This window comes from Symphalangus syndactylus, chromosome 15, assembly GCF_028878055.3.
Source record: "Symphalangus syndactylus isolate Jambi chromosome 15, NHGRI_mSymSyn1-v2.1_pri, whole genome shotgun sequence".
In the NCBI taxonomy this organism is placed as follows: domain Eukaryota; kingdom Metazoa; phylum Chordata; class Mammalia; order Primates; family Hylobatidae; genus Symphalangus; species Symphalangus syndactylus.
This window is the reverse complement of record NC_072437.2, coordinates 84,012,210-84,031,471: the sequence shown is the minus strand read 5'-3', so window position 1 is coordinate 84,031,471 and position 19,262 is coordinate 84,012,210. Positions and strand designations below refer to the sequence as shown.

Genomic DNA, 19,262 nt, shown 5'->3' with positions numbered 1-19,262 from the left:
ATATGTCTCCAAGCTGGCAAGAAAGTAAGGAATCCTCAGATTAAAAACTGAATCGAGACAGGCACCCAGAAACAAAAGCAGAGACAACTTTTGCATTGAGGATATTTGCCATGAATTTGAGCCTAGGTGTTCAAGGTCTTGCAGGGTATGGAGAAACAGAGACAAAGACTAGGGCCCAACCAGGTTGTGATTTAATAGAAACCCCACCCCCACATATAAACCCTGGACCCCAAAGCCTATACCCTACAAATAAACATGCTCTCTGCCCCTCTCCCCAGGGGACAGTGAGGACACATACTATCCGGAGTCACTGACTGTATTAGTCTGTTTTCACGCTGCTGATAAAGACATACCTGAGATTGGGTAATTTAAAAGGAAAAGAGGTTTAATGGACTCACATTTCCACGTGGCTGGGGAGGCCTTGCCATCATGGTGGAAGGCAAAAGCCGTGTCTTACATGGCAGTAAACAAGAGAGAATGAGAACCAAGCAAAAAGGGAAACCCCTTATAAAACCATCAGATCTCATGAGATTTAGTCACTACCAAGTGAACTGTATGGGGGGAAACTGCCCCCATGATTCAGTTATCTCCCACCAGGTCCCTCCTGTAACATGTGGGAATTATGGGAGCTACAATTCAAGATGAGATTTGTCAAGATGAGATATAAACCATATCACTGAGTATACAGGGAAAGTCTCCTTTGGGAATTTGCAACTATACACTGGCTCTCACATGGTTTGTAACCCAAATTCACACAATCTATGTTGTCTAAAAAACATACCATCAAAAATGTAGTTTAAAGTGATCCCAGGCTGGTAGTAGTACTGCTTGCCTAGTGGAACCAAGTGCAGTTCTTTTCTGGAAGAACTACCTTGCTTCTAAAAACAGAAGGTAAGATATGGCCTAAGACAGAATAGTGAATTTAAAGATAAACCTGAAGAAACCACAAGAATAAAGCATAGAGAGAAAACAAGATGAGAAACAGGAGAGTTTGAGAACCATGGAGGACAGAATGAAAAGGACTAACACAGGTCTGATGTGAAAATGACAGGGAGAAAGAAAGAATCGGGTAGAAACAATATTCGAAGAGAGAACAGCTGAGAGGTTTTTAGAAAGCCATCTACAGATTGAGAAAACCCAGCTATGGTTGGGTGCAGTGGTTCAATCCTGTAATCCCAGCACTTTGGGAGGCTGAGGTGGGTGGATCACTCGAGGCCAGGAGTTCAAGACCGGCCTGGCCAACATAGCAAAACCCTGTCTCTACTAAAAATACAAAAATTAGCCAGGTGTGTTGGCACATGCCTGTAGTCCCAGCTACTCAGGAGGCTGAGGCAGGAGAATCGCTTGAACCTGGGAGGCAGAGGTTGAAGTGAGCCGAGATTGTGCCATTGCACTCCAGCCTGGGCAACAGAGCCCAGACTCTGTCTCCAAAAAAAAAAAAAAAAAAAAAAAAAAAAAAAACTATAAATATAAACATAAAGCTGGATAAATGCATAGAACTGCACTCCTGGACACAGCAAAATGAAAACTGAAAACCATGAGAAGATAAAGTCCTCTATAGAGAGAAGACATACAACCTTTCAAGAAGTGATGCTTAATTTGATAGCTTGCTTCTTAATGGCAACAATGGGGGCCAGAAAATGGCAGATCTGTACTGAGAGGAATAAAAACACTGATGCAGAAGTTAAATCCCAGGTTCCACATCTCTCAAATATGAGGGCTAAGTAGACATTTTTAAACAACCCAAAACTCAGAGAGTTTGCAACATTTAAACACCCAGTAAGGAAAATTCTAAAGGATATTTTTTTCAGGCAGAAGAAAATGATCCCAGATTTAAAGTCTGATGTAAACAAAGGATTAAAGAACAAAGAATATGGTAAATGTGGGTAAACCAAAGCTAATATTGATGGAATGAAACATAATTAAAATATCTTTTGGAGTTAGAAAAGCATGATAGGACTAAGATACTTGGCAATATCATACAGATGGGAAGAGAATAATATTGAGTTTCTTGTGTTTGGGGGGAGAAGGATAAAAATACTGCTTTCCTTTAGATACAGTGTATACAACTTTCAAAATAGAAGAGGAAAAACAATGAGAAAATAATAATCAGTCCAAAAGAAGGTGAGAAGAGAGAAGAAATGAAGTATAGAATAAGGGAGAACAAACAAAAGCACAAGATAACCAGGTACAAATAAATCTAATTTATAAATTTAGTAATTATGACAAATACAAATGGACTTAAATCTTCAGGTACAAGGCTGTGTTTATAAAATGTAGTTATATGTTTTTTATCAGAGATAATATGAAATACTTACAATGGCAACAAAAGCCAAAATTGACAAATGGGATCTAATTAAAGAGTTTCTGCACAGCAAAAGAAACTACCATCAGAGTGAACAGGCAACCTACAGAACGGGAGAAAATTTTTGCAACCTACTCATCTGACAAAGGGCTAATATCCAGAATCTACAATGAACTCAAACAAATTTACAAGAAAAAAACAAACAACCCCATCAAAAAGTGGGCAAAGGATGTGAACAGATACTTCTCAAAAGAAGACATTTATGCAGCCAAAAGACACATGAAAAAATGCTCATCATCACTGGCCATCAGAGAAATGCAAATCAAAACCACAATGAGATACCATCTCACACCAGTTAGAATGGCCATCATTAAAAAGTCAGGAAACAACAGGTGCTGGAGAGGATGTGGAGAAATAGGAACACTTTTACACTGTGGGTGGGACTGTAAACTAGTTCAACCATTGTGGAAGACAGTGTGGCAATTCCTCAGGGATCTAGAACTAGAAATACCATTTGACCCAGCCATCCCATTACTGGGTATATACCCAAAGGACTATAAATCATGCTGCTATAAATACACATGCACACGTATGTTTATAGCGGCACTATTCACAATAGCAAAGACTTGGAACCAACCCAAATGTCCAACAATGATAGACGGGATTAAGAAAATGTGGCACATATACACCATGGAATACTATGCAACCATAAAAAATGATGAGTTCATGTCCTTTGTAGGGACATGGATGAAGCTGGAAACCATCATTCTCAGCAAACTATCACAAGGACAAAAAACCAAACACCGCATGTTCTCACTCATAGGCGGGAATTGAACAATGAGAACACATGGACACGGGAAGGGGAACATCACACACCAGGGCCTGTTGTGGGGTGGGGGGAGTGGGGAGGGATAGCATTAGGAGATATACCTAATGTTAAGTGACGAGTTAATGGGTGCAGCACACCAACATGGCACATGGATACATATGTAACTAACCTGCACGTTGTTCACATGTACCCTAAAACTTAAAGTATAATAATAAAAAAAGAAATACTTAAGCCTTTAAAATGGAATTGAGAAAAGATATCCCCGATAAATGTTAATTGAAAGAAAGCTAGTGTAATTATATTAATACCAGCCCAAATAGACTTAGTGTTTAGGCATTGATTGGATGTTAATATCCAATGTGTGTTTTCTTTTTCTCCCAGTGAAAGGTCAACAGAAAGCTTTGCACCAAGGCATGTGCTACATATCTTTTTCTTCATTCTTTGGCAACATCAGATAGTGTTATTCCTTAAAAAGTTCTAATCGCTCGCTCTCTCAGAAATTAAATTCTTTCTGTGTTTTTTCTTGTGTTGTTATTGTTGTTAGTTTGACACAGAAGCTCAATCTGTTGCCCAGCCTGGAGTGCAGTGCTGCAATCACAGCTCACTGCAGCCTCAACTTCCTGGGCTCAAGTGATCCTCCCACCTCAGCCTCCCAAGGGGCTAGGACTATTGGCATACCCCCCATGCCCAGCTAATTTTTTTGCTTTTAATTTTGTAGAGACAAGGTCTTGCTGTGTTGTCCAGGCTGGTCTCAAACTCCTGGATTCAAATTATTCTCCTGCTTCCCAAAACACCTCCCAAAGTGCTAGGATTGCAGGTGTGAGCTACCACACCCAGCCTTAAATTGTTTTAAAAAAATTTTTTTTAGCATTTATGCTGGAGAAAAGTATTTTGTGGTGAAAAAGAGTTGTCCTACCTCCTCCAAATTGTTGCTTAAATCGATAATCACTTGGCCTTGTAACATCTCTGTCATCTGTTTATCCCGTTTCCATGAAAACATGCCTGATTTGCTTTAATGGTGTCACTGATGCCTTTCTTTTAATTTCTCAAGTTTTCACTGAGGTTGAGTAGTCAAAAATAATCAAAATGAAAGCAAGATATTCTCTCCTTGCTTTGAGAGACAAAAAAGAAACTAAAAAAAAAAAAAAAAAACAAGTAGAAAGCAAATGATAAGATGGTAGGCTTGTCTAAATGTATTAGGAGTTACATCAAGGATAAATGACCCAAAAAGTTTTGTTTCTAGTAAAGATGGAATAACAGGAACCAGATTTATTCTCCCATCTTAAATAATCCCCAAATGGGCAAAAATCATGAAGGTGACTGTAACAAGGTCCATAATAAAAATATTGCTTTAAATCAGTAATAAGGATAAAAATCTTTAATAAAGGCATAGTAAAAAAGGATATTAGCTATAGTAGAACAAATAGAAGATTTATAGCACATTTCTCATCAGAAATAATGTAAGTGAGAAGACAGTGGGACATCTTTAAAGCACGGAGTGGGGGAAAAAATCCTGTCAATCCATAATTCTATATGCACAAAAAATATTATTTATAAAGATTTATTTTTAACACACAAAAGCTGCAAAAATTTACACTTTGCAGTTCTGCACTACAAGAATGTTAAAGGGCATACTTTAGGCAAAAGGAAAATGATATGAGAGGGAAATGTGTTTCTATACAAAGGAATCTGTAGCCCAGTGCTAACTATAGAGGTAAATATATAAAATCTCCTTAAAAGACAATTGCCAGTATAAATAAAAATAATGATAGCATAGTATGAATTTATAATTATGTAAAAAATAACTAAATAAATAAAATGAATGACAACATTACTACAAAGGCTGGGAGTGGAGAAGTGGAAATGTACTACTACTGTAAATTCTTATGCTATACTTGAATAGGACCAGGGCTAGGGTAAGGCAAGGGAGGCACTTGCTTCAGGCACAAAATTTAAGGGTACTTCAAAACCTCATTGCTCAAGATAAATACTAATTTAATGAAATATTTTAAAATATAAATTTGAATGCAAAATCCATAATTAACAAAACATCAAAATTTAAAGAAATGTTATACCAAGTCATGTTGGAACTTAATGGGAGATATCAGTAACAACTATTTTGTCTTTATTAAAAATTTGGTATTTTGTTTATTATGGAATTTTTTGCATTAATTTTGATATTTTTAAATGTTGCTTCCAAACATTTATCTTGATTGCTGAGTTTTGGGGAGTATCCTTAAGTTTTTTGCCTCAGGCCTAGTCCTGTATCTGGGGATGGGACCCAGATATTTACATTTTTCCTTTCTTTTTTATTTTGAGACAGAGTCTCACTCTGTCACCCAGACTGGAGTGCAGCGGTGTGATCTCATCTTACTGCAACCTCTGCCTCCCGGGTTCAAGCCATTCTCCTGCCTCAGCCTCCCAAGTAGCTGGGACTACAGGTGCATGTCACCACACCTGGCTAATTTTTTTTTTTTTTTTGTATTTTTAGTAGAGACAGGGTTTCACCATGTTGGCCAGGATGGTCTCTATTCCCTGACCTCGTGATCCACCCGCCTTGGCCTCCCAAAGTGCTGGGATTACAGGTGTGAACCACCACGCCTGGCCTTGCATTTTTCTTAAGCACCAAAAGTCCTCCTCCTGATTGAGAACCGCTAGTAGAGAAATAATTTCAGTCTTTACCTTGGCATACAAAGTTCTGTATGAATTCAAATGAACTAGCTCTTTTTGTTTGTTTCTTTGTTTCTTCTATTTTTTTTTTTTTTTTTTTTCAAAAAATACACAGAGGCGTCATATTTAACCCAGACTTAGGATTCCAGAGAAAGTTTTTTGGAAGAAGTGACAATTGAGAGATCAAAGGATAGAAGAGAGGACAAAAGAGTTTCAGTCAGAGGTAACAAACAGCATTCTCAAGAGTTTGGAGGTTCCAAAGAGAGTGGGGTATTCAAGGAGCTAAAAGAAGTTTGGGGCTGGGCATGGTGGCTTACACCTGTAATCCCAGTACTTTGGGAGGCCGAGGTGGGTGGATCCCTTGAGGTCAGGAGTTTGAGACCAGCCTGGCCAATATGGCAAAACCCCATCTTTACTAAAAATACAAAAATTAGCTGTGCATTATGGCAGGTACCTGTAATCCCAGCTACTCGGGAGACTGAGGCACAAGGATCGCTTGAATCCAGGAGGCAGAGGTTGCAGTGAGACGAGATCGCACCACTACACTGCAGCCTGGGTGACAGACTGAGTCTCCATCTCAAAAAAAAAAAAAAAGTTTGGAGCAGAGAGAGTAAGGTGGAAGGTAATTGGGAGTAGAATGACATGTAGCAGAGAGGAAGAACAGAACACATTCTGCAGTAACATATGTCAGCAGTTCCAAACTGCTGACTTGATCTGGCCTGCAAATATATCACATTTGACCTGCATGGTGTTTTAATATTACTTAGAGTTAGTTGATAGTATTTAAAAAATTAGAAGATTTTGGCATAAATATCTGTGTTTCCAGGGTACCCTTTAAAATAAAAGTACAAGACTCAGCTCTGCTGGACATACATTTTTCAGGTCAGTTGGAGATAAGCAGGAGAAGGTTCTTCAAGATAGGGCAGTGGTTCCCAATTTTGTCACAGTCCCCAACACTCCATATTGTCTCGATCATATTGTTTTCTTTTGCATAGGGCTTTTATAGACATATAAATTTGCAAACCCTATGATAAGCTATATGTATACAGGCTATTTTAGTGACAATATTTTAGTGAAACAAGCCAACTTTAAAAGATGGAATTGGCTGGGCACAGTGACTCACACTTGTAATCCTAGCACTTTGGGAGGCTGAGGTTGGTGGATTCCCTGAGCTCAGGAGTTTGAGACCAGCCTGGGCAACATGGTGAAACCCTGGGTGTGCAGCATTCACCTGTAATCCCAGCTACTCTGGAGGCGGAGACAGGAGAATTGCTTGAACTCGGGAGGCGGAGGTTGCAGTAAGCCGAGATCACGCCATTGCAATTCCATCCTGGGCGACAGAACGAGACTCCGTCTAAAAAAAAAAAAAAGATGGAATCCATTGTCTTACATAACTAGACAGCCTACAGCCAGACAAGGCCTCAGACTTAGCTGGATATAGATAAAATCTCAGGCAGTAGTATCAGGACTCTCTCTCTCTCTGTGCGTCTGTCTTTCTATGCATTTCCTTTACATTATAGCCTCTTTCCACATGGTGAAAAAATGGCTACAACAGGCTAAAATACACAGTTTCCCAGGTTAGTAACCCCACGGGGGGAAGTCTTCTTTGTCCTCACATCTATTTATCAATCTTGAAAAACTCCGACGCTGCTTGGTCGCCTACATACTCCTGAGTCGAACACTGTACCTAGAAGGAATCAGTCTCTGCTTGCAGTCCAGATCATTTGTCCATGGTTTGTGCACTGCACAAAGGCATCTGGTCACAGGGAGTGAATGGGGGCCAAAAGCCAGGCCCATTTGCTCACCAGGCTATGTATCCTGGCATGCAGCTGCATTTTCTTGGAGGGAAAGGCAGCTTTTCATTTGCACAAGATGGTGTCTGCTTGCCTGCCGGGGTATGCATAGGGCTGTTTCCCCATGGACGGGGTGACTTTTATAATTTATCTGTGTAGGGATGGCATCTTATTCTGGTTTAAAAACAGGAGTTGCATTGGGTAGTGGTGGCCCTGTATGTGTTACCTATGCCTAGCCAACTGCTCATTAGTTGAGGGCATGCAGTTTCCCCAGAGGAATTTGAGCAGTCAATACGTACTTACCATCTGTGTTAAGAATTTGGCTTTTAGGCCAGGTGCAGTGGCTCACGTCTGTAATACCAGCACTTTGGCAAGCCAAGGCAGGAAGATCGCTCAAGCTCAGAAGTTCAAGATCAGCCTGGACAACATAGTGAGACCCCATCTCTACAAAAAAATGTCTTAAAATTTTAGCCGGGTGTGGTGGCACACACTTGTAGTCCCATCTACTAAGGAGGCTGAGGTGGGAATGAGGGGATCACTTCAGCCCAGGAGGTCAAGGCTGCAGTAAGCTGTGAATGTGCCACTGCACTCCAGCCTGGCAACAGAGTAAGATCCTATCTCAAAAAAAAAAAAAAAAAAAAAAAGAATTTATTCTATGTAAGATAAGAGAACCATGGAAGAGTTGTAAGCATTACTTAATTTGCATTTTTGAATGAACAGCCTGCTTTCTTATTCCGTCTATATGCATTTTTTAGTTTAGAGTCAAACATTTCATTCTTGTATTTTGACTCTAACAAAAGTATTAACTATGGTTGTGTTTTGATTAACAAAAAACAAAGTGACAAGAGCAGAAAGAATTAAGGAAGGGAAGGGAAAAGGGAAGGAGAGTTAGAAAGTCTGCCCAGGCAATCTGGCTGTAGTAGGGAGAATAGGTTTAAGGGGAACAAGACTGAAGGTGTGATAGGAGGTTGTTGACATCACTCAGGTGGAATGATATCTGCCTTTCCTCCTCCGCACTTCTACCTGGGGACATCCTATGGAACTTTCAAAGTTTAATGGAAAAGACACTTTTTTCAAGTATTCTTGACTCTACCCCAAGCTGAATTCAGACCTTTATTCTCTGTTATACCACAGCATTCCTTTAGAGCACTTCACTCACTGTTTATTTGCATATACTTTCTCCATCCAGACACTGAAACTCTGGACAGCAGAGGCTGTATTCTACTTAATTACTAAGTATGAAGAGTCTAGCAGAGTGCCTTTATGGAGTCAATGACAAGTCAACGCTTGATGGATAAATGGATGGATAAATAGATGAATAAATGAAAAAATAGAAATGATATAATTTGGGATTAAGAGTTTAAACTTTTCCTAAATTTTTATGTAATTGGAATATACTTCCACTATTATCTGACATAAACGTTGTAAGAAAAGGAACAAATTTGGTGCACCACAATGAGCTCAGTTTGGGACGTGAAGCATTTGTGGCTCTGTGGAACACCTGTGAGTCCTGGGCAGTTGTAAACTTCTGGGCTTTGGGGATAAAACTGAGGGCTTGAATAAGCTGATCCGCAGGTTACCTTCAAGTTCTATGATGCTAAGTATAGTACTTAAGGATAAATAAGAGTAGAATTTATGAAGATTTCACATTAGTTTTTAAATGTGGAAATGCTCTGCGGTGAGCAAAAAGGCAAAATTGGGTGTTTGCTTTTTAAAATATTTGCTTTTCTGATGCCTTCTTCCACTCTTCAAATTGATACATACAATTTATATTTAAATGAAAGTGAATTCAAATGGGTTTATCTTTGGTAGATAACTCTTGAGATACTTGTCCAACATGTTGCAAAATCCAGGCTGGAATTTATTCTTTTAATCCTTGTAGCTGGATTCTAAGAGGGATTGGGAATGGCTTCTGAGAGGTCCTGAGACCAGGACAGGCCGCAGAGGCCACAGGCCACAGAGTTGATTAATTGGCATCCACTTACTAACAAGGATACACGAGACAGTCTCTTAAACCTCCTTTAATCCTTAGATTCCTTAGTGTTGGTCTCCACCTTCTTCCATGGAGCCAATATTTTTATTGTCCAGGCCTATCATTTAGCTAACTCTACAACTCTTACTGCCAAAACCAATGCTATCATTTTCCCCTTTGGTGATTAACTCACACAGCCTTGGACCAAAATGTACATATGCATGCCAGCAGTCAATGTTTTAGCTCCTCTTCTATCAAGACTGTCCCTCTGCCCAGGGCTAAAACAGTCAGAAAGATGAGAGCCAAACAGTACTGTGCTTTTCATATTGATTCTCCTTCTTACAGTAATCTTTTTTTTTACAGACTTCTGAATATTTTATAGTATTTCTTTTTTCCCCCCTGCTCAAGTCCTCACTCAAGCTACTTTTCATCTTTTTAAATACTGTAAAGAAAATGGGTGTGGATATAAAGTTTGTTTTACTTATTTGCCCAGGCCCTAGAGATTTCTGATTTTCAAACAGTTGATGTGTACATTTACAAACACAAATACCCACAAATAAAAATGCCACAGCCCCTGATTTGTATTCACTTTTCAAGGCACCTGTTTAAAGCCAAGTAGTTTTAAATCTTTAAGTCATCTGTATATATCCACACAATCACTGGGCTCTGCAGCATCTGACTCCGTTTGTTTCTGATCCAATACAGGAGATTCCCAGTGTATTGTAATTCACCTTTTGTTTTTTCAGTAGCTCTGATTATCACATTGTTGTCACAAACTCCTATTTTAAAAGTACAAAGAAAGCCATAAAGTTAAAATTAAAACACGAGGATTTTATGTATCACGTTATATAAATAATGCTTAAATTGATAATCCTGTAAAATCTTGAGTAAATGTTGGCCGGGCGTGGTGGCTCAAGCCTGTAATCCCAGTACTTTGGGAGGCCGAGGCGGGCGGATCACGAGGTCAGGAGATCGAGACCATGGTGAAACCCGGTCTCTACTAAAAAAAAAAAAAAAATACAAAAAATTAGCCGGACGTGTTGGCGGGCGCCTGTAGTCCCAGCTACTCGGGAGGCTGAGGCAGGAGAATGGCGTGAACCCGGAAGGTGGAGCTTGCAGTGAGCCGATATCGCGCCACTGCACTCCAGCCTGGGGGACAGAGCGAGACTCCGTCTCAAAAAAAAAAAAAAAAATCTTGAGTAAATGTTTTAATCTACAGAGATTCAGATATAATCTGTGGTTCACAGTCTGTGAATGTATTCAGAGTCATTTCAGATGAAGTTCATTTTATTAGGTTTTAGTTATTTGGAAGTGTGTAGGCTGTTTCAGCATTTATGGTAATATCAGCGAATCAGAATTTTTTGTTGTTGGGTTTTTTTTTTTTGTAATGGAGCAACACATTCTATTAGTCAGCTTGGGCTTCTATAACAAAATACTACAGGCTGGATAGCTTAAACAACATCAATTTATTTTCTCACAGTTCTGAAGCCTGGAAGTTCAAGATCAGGGTGCTGGCAGAGTTGGTTTCTGCTGAGGCCTCTTTTCCTGGCTTGCAGACAGCTGCCTTCTCACTGTGTAGCCTTTTTCGCTGCGTGTGAGTGGAGAGAGAAAGAGGTCTGGAATCTCCTCCTCTTCTTATAAGGACACCAGTCCTATTGGATTAGAGCTCCATCCTCATGACCTCATTTGTGCCTATTTACCTTTCTACTGGCCCTATTTCCAAATGTAATCACATTGTGGGTTAGAGCTTCAACCTATGACTTGAGGTGGGAGGACATAAATCATTTTATAACACATATCCAGTAAACACAAAGAAGAAAAATGTTTCTAAAACTAGGGAAGTTGAAGCGTGGACCATTCCCACCAAGAATTAGCTAGTTATTGGGAGAAAGAAAACTTCTGCTCTTCAGGTGGTCACTGGATACTGCAGCACGTTTTTTTACCCACCTTCCCTCCTGCTGTCTGCTTCCCACCAACCACGTAGAATGTCCTTGTCTTCTCTTTACCAGATTATACGTCAATATTGGCCTCTTGAATCGGAGTATTTAATAAACCAGATAACTCAATTTCTAAGATCCTGGAAGAAAGAAAGGGGCGGACCAAGATGGGGGTGAGGGCTGGGGAATGTATTAAGCATTTCTACTACAAAAGCAAGGAGGCCAAATAGTAAATACAGCTCCAAACACACTCTCTGGTCTGTTATTCCAATTTTAACAATTTCTTTTTGCTAACCCTGTTCTAAAATCAGTGTTTTTCTGTACTGCTGAAAGAATATGTTGATTTGCTCTCGTCTTTTAAATACATGTTTTAAAATTACACATTGTTTTCTATTTAAAATGTCCCCTAAATTTAGTTCCCTGGGGAAAAGCCTGGGTTTTCCCATTCTAGCCAGAGGTGCATCAGGAAGAACTTCAGAACAACTCAAGATTCTCCCCATGTTTTAGTTGAGGTAACCAAGGTTGGTAGAGGTGAAGTTTTTGGTCAAAGTCATGCAGTTAGTGAGTAAATTGGAATTCCCACTAAGATTTCACACATCCCAAGGGCTATGCTCATTTCTTTAATGAGAAAGGGAATTATTACATATAGGTACTCTGTAATTTTCATTAAAGAGGAGAATCTCCGTTAACAAGAATCCAAATACCTGTGACCCTCAATTTCTTTTCACGAACTTTCCTTTTTAAGAGAAAAAGAAAAATTATAACAGTAATGCTGTTAATAGCAATTAAGATATAAGTATTTATATATATGATTCCAGTGACTATTCTGTCATTCCCCTAAACACACATTAGGCCTAATAATCTAATATTGTAAATGTTATAGAAAGATTAGTACTTTCAGAGATAATCCCAAGCCTTTTAAAATAACCCAAATCAATGCCAAAAATATCCATTAAGCTAATTGAACCAAGCTGAATAGTGAGGCAGGAAGTAGACGTATTTTATTTCATTTAAAGAATATTTAGATCTTATACTTCTTTTTTTTTCTTGGTCTACAGTGGCTTGTCTGTTCTGACATATTATTTTAAGTAACATTTTCTACTATAAGTAATTGCTTATTGTGGAATTTGGAAAATATAGAAGAAAAGCATAAAGAAATTTAATAATTCAGAGATATGTTATATTTTATGTTTCCCATACATAGATATCTATATGGCTTTAACTTGCAAATTTGGCATTATACAGTATATCCATTCTTTATTCTACTCTAACATTTTACGATTCATTTATAATTCTTTATTTGCATAAATATACACAGCCTAAAATATTCTCCTGTGGCTGTATCATGTTTTAATAGTTTCACTGGTGAATATTTAAATATTTATATATAATACAACAACTAATATATAGGTCCTTATATCACTTTTTCTTAGGTTAGATTTTTAAAATTAAATTACTTCATTAAAGGGTAGAAACATGTTTGAAGCTCTTGGTAAGTATTATTAAGCTACTCTCCAGGGCTGTTGCAACACTCTTGGGTCTACCTTACTATACCACTCCCAGCAATAGGTATTATTGCAGCATGAATAGATTGATAATATTATGTCATTGTAAATTATTTGCTTTATCAGGTTTAAAAAGTGACCTTTTGGTTCATAGGACACATTTTCCTAAATATTCTGTTATCAAATAAAACAACAGTAGAATTGTAGTGGGAATTGTGCTAAGTGATTATCTCTTTTGGTTCAAATCACAGTCTTATAATACATGTAGTGTACTCATTTTCTTAGAAAGGTTCAACCACTTGCCCAAGATAACCTAGCTAGGAGTTGGCACAGAACCAACCAGGTCTGACTCCAAAACATATGTAAAATAGTATTTATTTTTCATTTTAACTAATGTAGTTTTATCAAACACATTAGGATCAGACACCCCAGATTCCCTCACATTTTTACGCATTATTGAAATGTTCCAATCTCTTTGTTTCAGCTTATTTTCTGAATGAATTATCTACAATAATCATTTTATCAATTTCTTCAAAATTGGCATTTTAATTGATGTTGCATTAAGGGCATACGTTAAATTCTTGAAAAGTTACATCTTAATAGCATCAGGTCTTCCAGCAACATGATGTCAAGATGCTCTTAGAAACCTTATTTAGTTTTGTGGTTTCTTCAGCATAGCTTGTTCACCTTTCTTGGTGAGGTGTTTTCTGTTTCTTTTTTTCTAACATTAATGAGTGGGATTTTAAAAAATTATCTTTTAGCTGACTATGGTTAGCCCTGATTTGAAATCAGTCCTTGGTATCTATGGGGAATTGGTTCCAGTACCCCTCTCAGATAACAAAATTTGAGGGCACTCAAGTCTCTGATATAGAATATGTTAAATACTGATGATGGCAATCATATGGGAAATTCTTTCTTGTCCTTTACCATACTAGGATTATCTCTAGAATTTTACCTTCGTGTGTGTGTGTGTGTGTGTGTGTGTGTTCATTTACTGTGGACCCAGGGATAATGCAGTCAGTGGAAATTCCACCTTGACTTTGGTGCTTTTTCAGTCTTTAGTTTTCAGTATTGTCATGCAATTTAATGGGGAATTAGGAACTGGTATGTGACCCCAAAACTTGCTGCTATTGTAACTCTGAAATGAACATACACATTTTAGAAAGATTTTCAACAAATGGTGTAACATATTATTGCCTAATTAACTTTAAAATGTAATCCATTTCCCTAAGCATCTCAGTCTTCTCAGGTAAGATTATAATTGGCTTTTCCTAATTAGATTTATGCCACACTCCATTATTCCCCATTATACATGCTATTTCCACCGCCCTCCAGAATTTATAGTTTTCCAGACCAGGACTAGAGAAAGTAAAGCCTGGAATTCATAAAAAAACAAACTCCTGAGCTGAAAGTCTGCCACTCACTCCACTCTCTTGGCCCAGACCTGTCCATTTCTACCCCGGAACAGGGACATTTCCACCACATGGTTCTGCTGTTCTCATATCCTGCACTCTGCTTCCCGCAACTCAAAATTCATGGTAAAAAACACGTGTTACTAACAGAACCTAAACTTTTTCTTAACCTCATGCTTATGTCTAGCCTCAGGACTACAAGGAACTGCAATTTCCTGAGGATAAAAATATATGGGCCTATAACGGTGAAGATATGTCATTATGCATTGTCAAAACCCATAGAATGTACACCACCAAGAGTGAACACTAAACTATGGACTTCGGGCGAACATGATGTGCCAATGCAGGTTTAGTGATTGTAACACATGCACCACTCTGGTGCAGGATGTTGATAGTGGGTTAGGCTGTGGGTGTGGGGGAAGGGAGTGTATGAGAACTCTCTGTACTTCTGCTCAGTTTTTCTGTGAAGCTAAAACTGCTCTAAAAAATAAAGCCTATTTAAAAATATATGTTTAAATAGCCCTCAAATACTATCTGGATGTCACGCCCAGAGACTCTCTGGACTCCATCTCTGCCTGTTAAATGCCTCGCATCTTCCCACGGGACATTCTTAGGTCATTGCTTAGGAATCTAAATCCAACAGGGTTAATTTCTCAGGACTGCTCTCTGCTCCCTAATCAGTCTTCCTGCTCACCTCTCCTTTTGTTTCTTCTTTTATTCCTGTGTTCTTCCTGGAATGCTATAAATAAATATTTTAAAATCTTTCTCTTTATGGAAAAGCCACAAAATTATTCTATAAACATTAAGCATTGACAAGAATAAATGTTAACGAATAAACAAATGACAGAGGTCACAAGACTTATAACAAATAGTCCCCACTTTGTGGCTGATGGCGTCATTTACTGCAATCATACAATGTGCTCTTTTGGGGATCCATAGAAACATTGGTGTCGATCTCTAGAGTTGGGTAATTTTTATCTCAAGAACACTTAGGCCAGGCGCAGTGGCTCATGTCTGTAATCCCAGCACTTTGGGAGGCCGAGGTGGGTGGATGACTTGAGGTTAGGAGTTCAAGACCAGCCTGGCCAACATCATGAACTCCGTCTCTACTAAAAATACAAAAATTAGCCAGGCGTTGTGGTGGGCACCTGTAATCCCAGTTACTCGGGAGGCTAAGTAAGGAGAATCACTTGAACCAGGAAGGCAGAGGTTGCAGTGAGCCAAGATTGCACCACTGCACTCCAGCCTGGGTGACAGAGCAAGACTCTGTCTCAAAAAAAAAAAAAAAAAGGAAAAATAGAACACTTTAAAAAAAAAACACTATAAATAGTGTAATTTTGTTTTCCTCTTGGTTTTGGCTACCAGGGAACTCAGAATTAAGTAAGAAGAACTCAGCTTTCAAAAATACAGGCCAGCCTGGGCAACAGGCAAGATTCCATTTCTATTTTTTAAAAAAATACAGGACCATTTGTCATGCATTGTGAATAATAACTTTACCTGTGAGGTTTGTTTTTTTTTTTTACCTTATTTTTCTACTATATTCTCTTTGCCCTTATTTCCTATTTGGTTTATGTGGTATGCATTTCTACAAGCCTGCCAAGATACTGAAAGGCGAGAAGAAGCGTTTTCATATGACACTGCAATTCTCAGCATGAGTGTCTCTGGCTTTGCAAGTTTTCACTGGCCTGTGTAGTCACATGCTGTCTTTCCTTTGACATTCGATACATACCTGAACCATATAAGTCCAGGAAGGCAGCACCAATGCAAATGTTAGTTTAATTCAAATATAATTGGGAATCAAATTTTTCAGAAAGGTACATCATGCAATGAGTTCCTAATACAAGTGAAAGTGACTTTAGTATTAACTGCAAAATTATCACTAATACTATTATTATCTGTGCTATTTTTTCTTCATCTGGTTGGTATATTAAAAAAAAAAAAAAAACTAACCAAAATTTGGTGGGGAAATTTTCCTCTTTACAACATAGTACATGAATCAGTAGGAATTGTTCATTCTTTCTGTTTTGTTGTTTTAATGTAACCATGGAAACATGGAGAGTAACTAATAAATCCTTGATGATACTCAGGCTGCCTTTGATTTTACTGTCCTCTTGTTTCTGTTGTTAATGTTGGGTTAACTGCAGCACATAATTTACTAGATAGCAACAGTAGGTCTGTGCCACATAATTTTTTATTCAGACCTGTAACAGTGTCTCATACATAGTAGATGCTTCATATTTGTTGAATGAAGGATTCTAAGAATAAATGAGTGGATGAAGAATAAAACAAGTCAGGCTAAATCTTAAAAATGAACTCTGGCAGGCCAGGCATGGTGGCTCATGCCTGTAATCCCAGCACTTTGGGAGGCTGAGGCGGGCAGATCACAAGGTCAGGAGATCGAGACCATCCTGGCCAACATGGTGAAACCCCATCTCTACTAAAATACAAAAAATTAGCCAGGCGTGGTGGTGCGCACCTATAGTCCCAGCTACTTGGGAGGCTGAGGCAGGGGAATTGCTTCAACCCGGGAGGCGGAGATTGCAGTGAGTCGAGATTGTGCCAGTGCACTCCAGTCTGGCAACAGAGTGAGACTCCACCTAGAAAAAAAAAAAAAAAAGCTCTGGTAAGGCTGTGTAAGAGAAAGGGATTCCACTGTGGGCAACTCAGAATTCATGGTAGAAAACACCTGTTACTAAGAGAAGCTAAACTTTTTCTTAGTATTGGAATTGCCAAAACATTGTTTTAGGCTTTTATCATTCCTAAGAGGTGTTATTTAAAGTTGGATCCCTGATAAGACTGTTGCGATGGTCTAAAGGATTCCAGGCACCTGCATTTTATCTCATGTGTCAACTGTTCTTCCTTGCTCTAAAAAAAAAAAGGCAGCTGGAAAAGAACCAATTGCAGGGGAAGTAAAAATAAAGAATTCAACAGCCAAGCTTCATCTTATATAGTGCAGGAGTGGCTGCTTAATTTGAAGAGCCTTGTGCATGAACTCAGAGCCTTGTTCAAAATTATTAAGAATTTCAGGACTACAACAGAGCACTGAACCGAGCTTTGATTTCTTCTGAGTGTGGGGTCGTTTACACATAAAGCTAGCTCTGCATATATGTTTCTAGTTCCTTATTGTTTTTGAACAAATAAAATTGAGTAGGTCTGATATAAGCAAGCCTTATATGAGATGGTATCTCATTGTGGTTTTGATTTGCATTTCTCTGATGGCCAGTGATGATGAGCATTTTTTCATGTGTTTTTTGGCTGCATGAATGTCTTCTTTTGAGGAGTGTCTGTTCATATCCTTCGCCCACATTTTGATGGGGTTTTTTGTTCTTTTCGTGTAAATTTGTTTGAGTTCATTGTAGATTCTGGACATTAGCCCATTGTCAGATGAGTAGTTTGCAAAAATTTTCTCCCATTCTGTAGGTTGCCTGTTCACTCTGATGGTAGTTTCTTTTGCTGTGCAGAAGCTCCTTAGTTTAATTAGATCCCATTTGTCGATTTTGGCTTTTGTTGCCATTGCTTTTGGTGTTTTAGACATGAAGTCCTTGCCCATGCCTATGTCCTGAATGGTATTGCCTAGGTTTTCTTCTAGGGTTTTTGTGGTTTTAGGTCTAACATGTAAGTCTCTAATCCATCTTGAATTAATTTTTGTATAAGGTATAAGAAGGGATCCAGTTTCAGCTTTCTATATATGGCTAGCCAGTTTTCCCAGCACCATTTATTAAATAGGGAATCCTTTCCCCATTTCTTCTTTTTGTCAGGTTTACCAAAGATCAGATAGTTGTAGATATGTGGCATTATTTCTGAGGGCTGTGTTCTGTTCCATTGGTCTATATCTCTGTTCTGGTACCAGTACCATGATGTTTTGGTTACTGTAGCCTTGTAGTATAGTTTGAAGTCAGGTAGCATGATGCCTCCAGCTTTGTTCTTTTGGCTTAGGATTGTCTTGGCAATGTAGGCTCTTTTTTGCTTCCATATGAACTTTAAAGCAGTTTTTTCCAGTTCTGTGAAGAAAGTCATTGGTAGCTTGATGGGGATGGCATTGAATCTATAAAATACCTTGGGCAGTATGGCCATTTTCACGATATTGATTCTTCCAACTCATGAGCATGGAATGTTCTTCCATTTGTTTGTATCCTCTTTTATTTCATTGAGCAGTGGTTTGTAGTTTTCCTTGAAGAGGTCCTTCACATCCCTTGTAAGTTGGACTCCTAGGTATTTTATTCTCTTTGAAGCAATTGTGAATGGGAGTTCACTCATGATTTGACTCTCTGTCTGTTTTTGGTGTATAAGAATGCTTGTGATTTCTGCACATTGATTTTGTATCCTGAGACTTTGCTGAAGTTGCTGATCAGCTTAAGGGGATTTTGGGCTGAGACAATGGGGTTTTCTAGATATACAATCATGTCATCTGCAAACAGGGACAATTTGACTTCCTTTTTTCCTAATTGAATACCCTTTATTTCCTTCTCCTGCCTGATTGCCTTGGCCAGAACTTCCAACACTATGTTGAACAGGAGTGGTGAGAGAGGGCATCCCTGTCTTGTGCCAGTTTTCAAAGGGAATGCTTCCAGTTTTTGTCCATTCAGTATGATATTGGCTGTGGGTTTGTCATAGATAGCTCTTATTAGTTTGAGATATATCCCATCAATACCTAATTTATTGAGAGCTTTTAGGATGAAGGGTTGTTGAATTTTGTTAAAAACCTTTTCTGCATCTATTGAGATAATCATGTGGTTTTTGTCTTTGGTTCTGTTTATATGCTGGATTACGTTTATTGATTTGCATATGTTGAACCAGCCTTGCATCCCAGGGATGAAGCCCACTTGATCATGGTGGATA

At 38.6% G+C, this 19,262-nt stretch overlaps 1 long non-coding RNA gene across 2 annotated transcripts; it reads right to left on the bottom strand.

Moving 5' to 3' along the window:
- Positions 1-5,858: 5,858 nt before the first annotated feature.
- Positions 5,859-18,021, bottom strand: LOC129463697 (uncharacterized). Of its 2 annotated transcripts, XR_010115952.1 has the most exons (4): positions 16,900-18,021; positions 11,048-11,646; positions 10,171-10,348; positions 5,859-7,158 (listed from the first exon to the last, which is right to left on the bottom strand). It is a non-coding gene; the product is annotated as an uncharacterized lncRNA (long non-coding RNA). The 2 variants fall into 2 exon arrangements; XR_010115951.1 differs by lacking the exon at positions 16,900-18,021 and having other exon boundaries at positions 11,048-11,939.
- Positions 18,022-19,262: the final 1,241 nt, after the last annotated feature.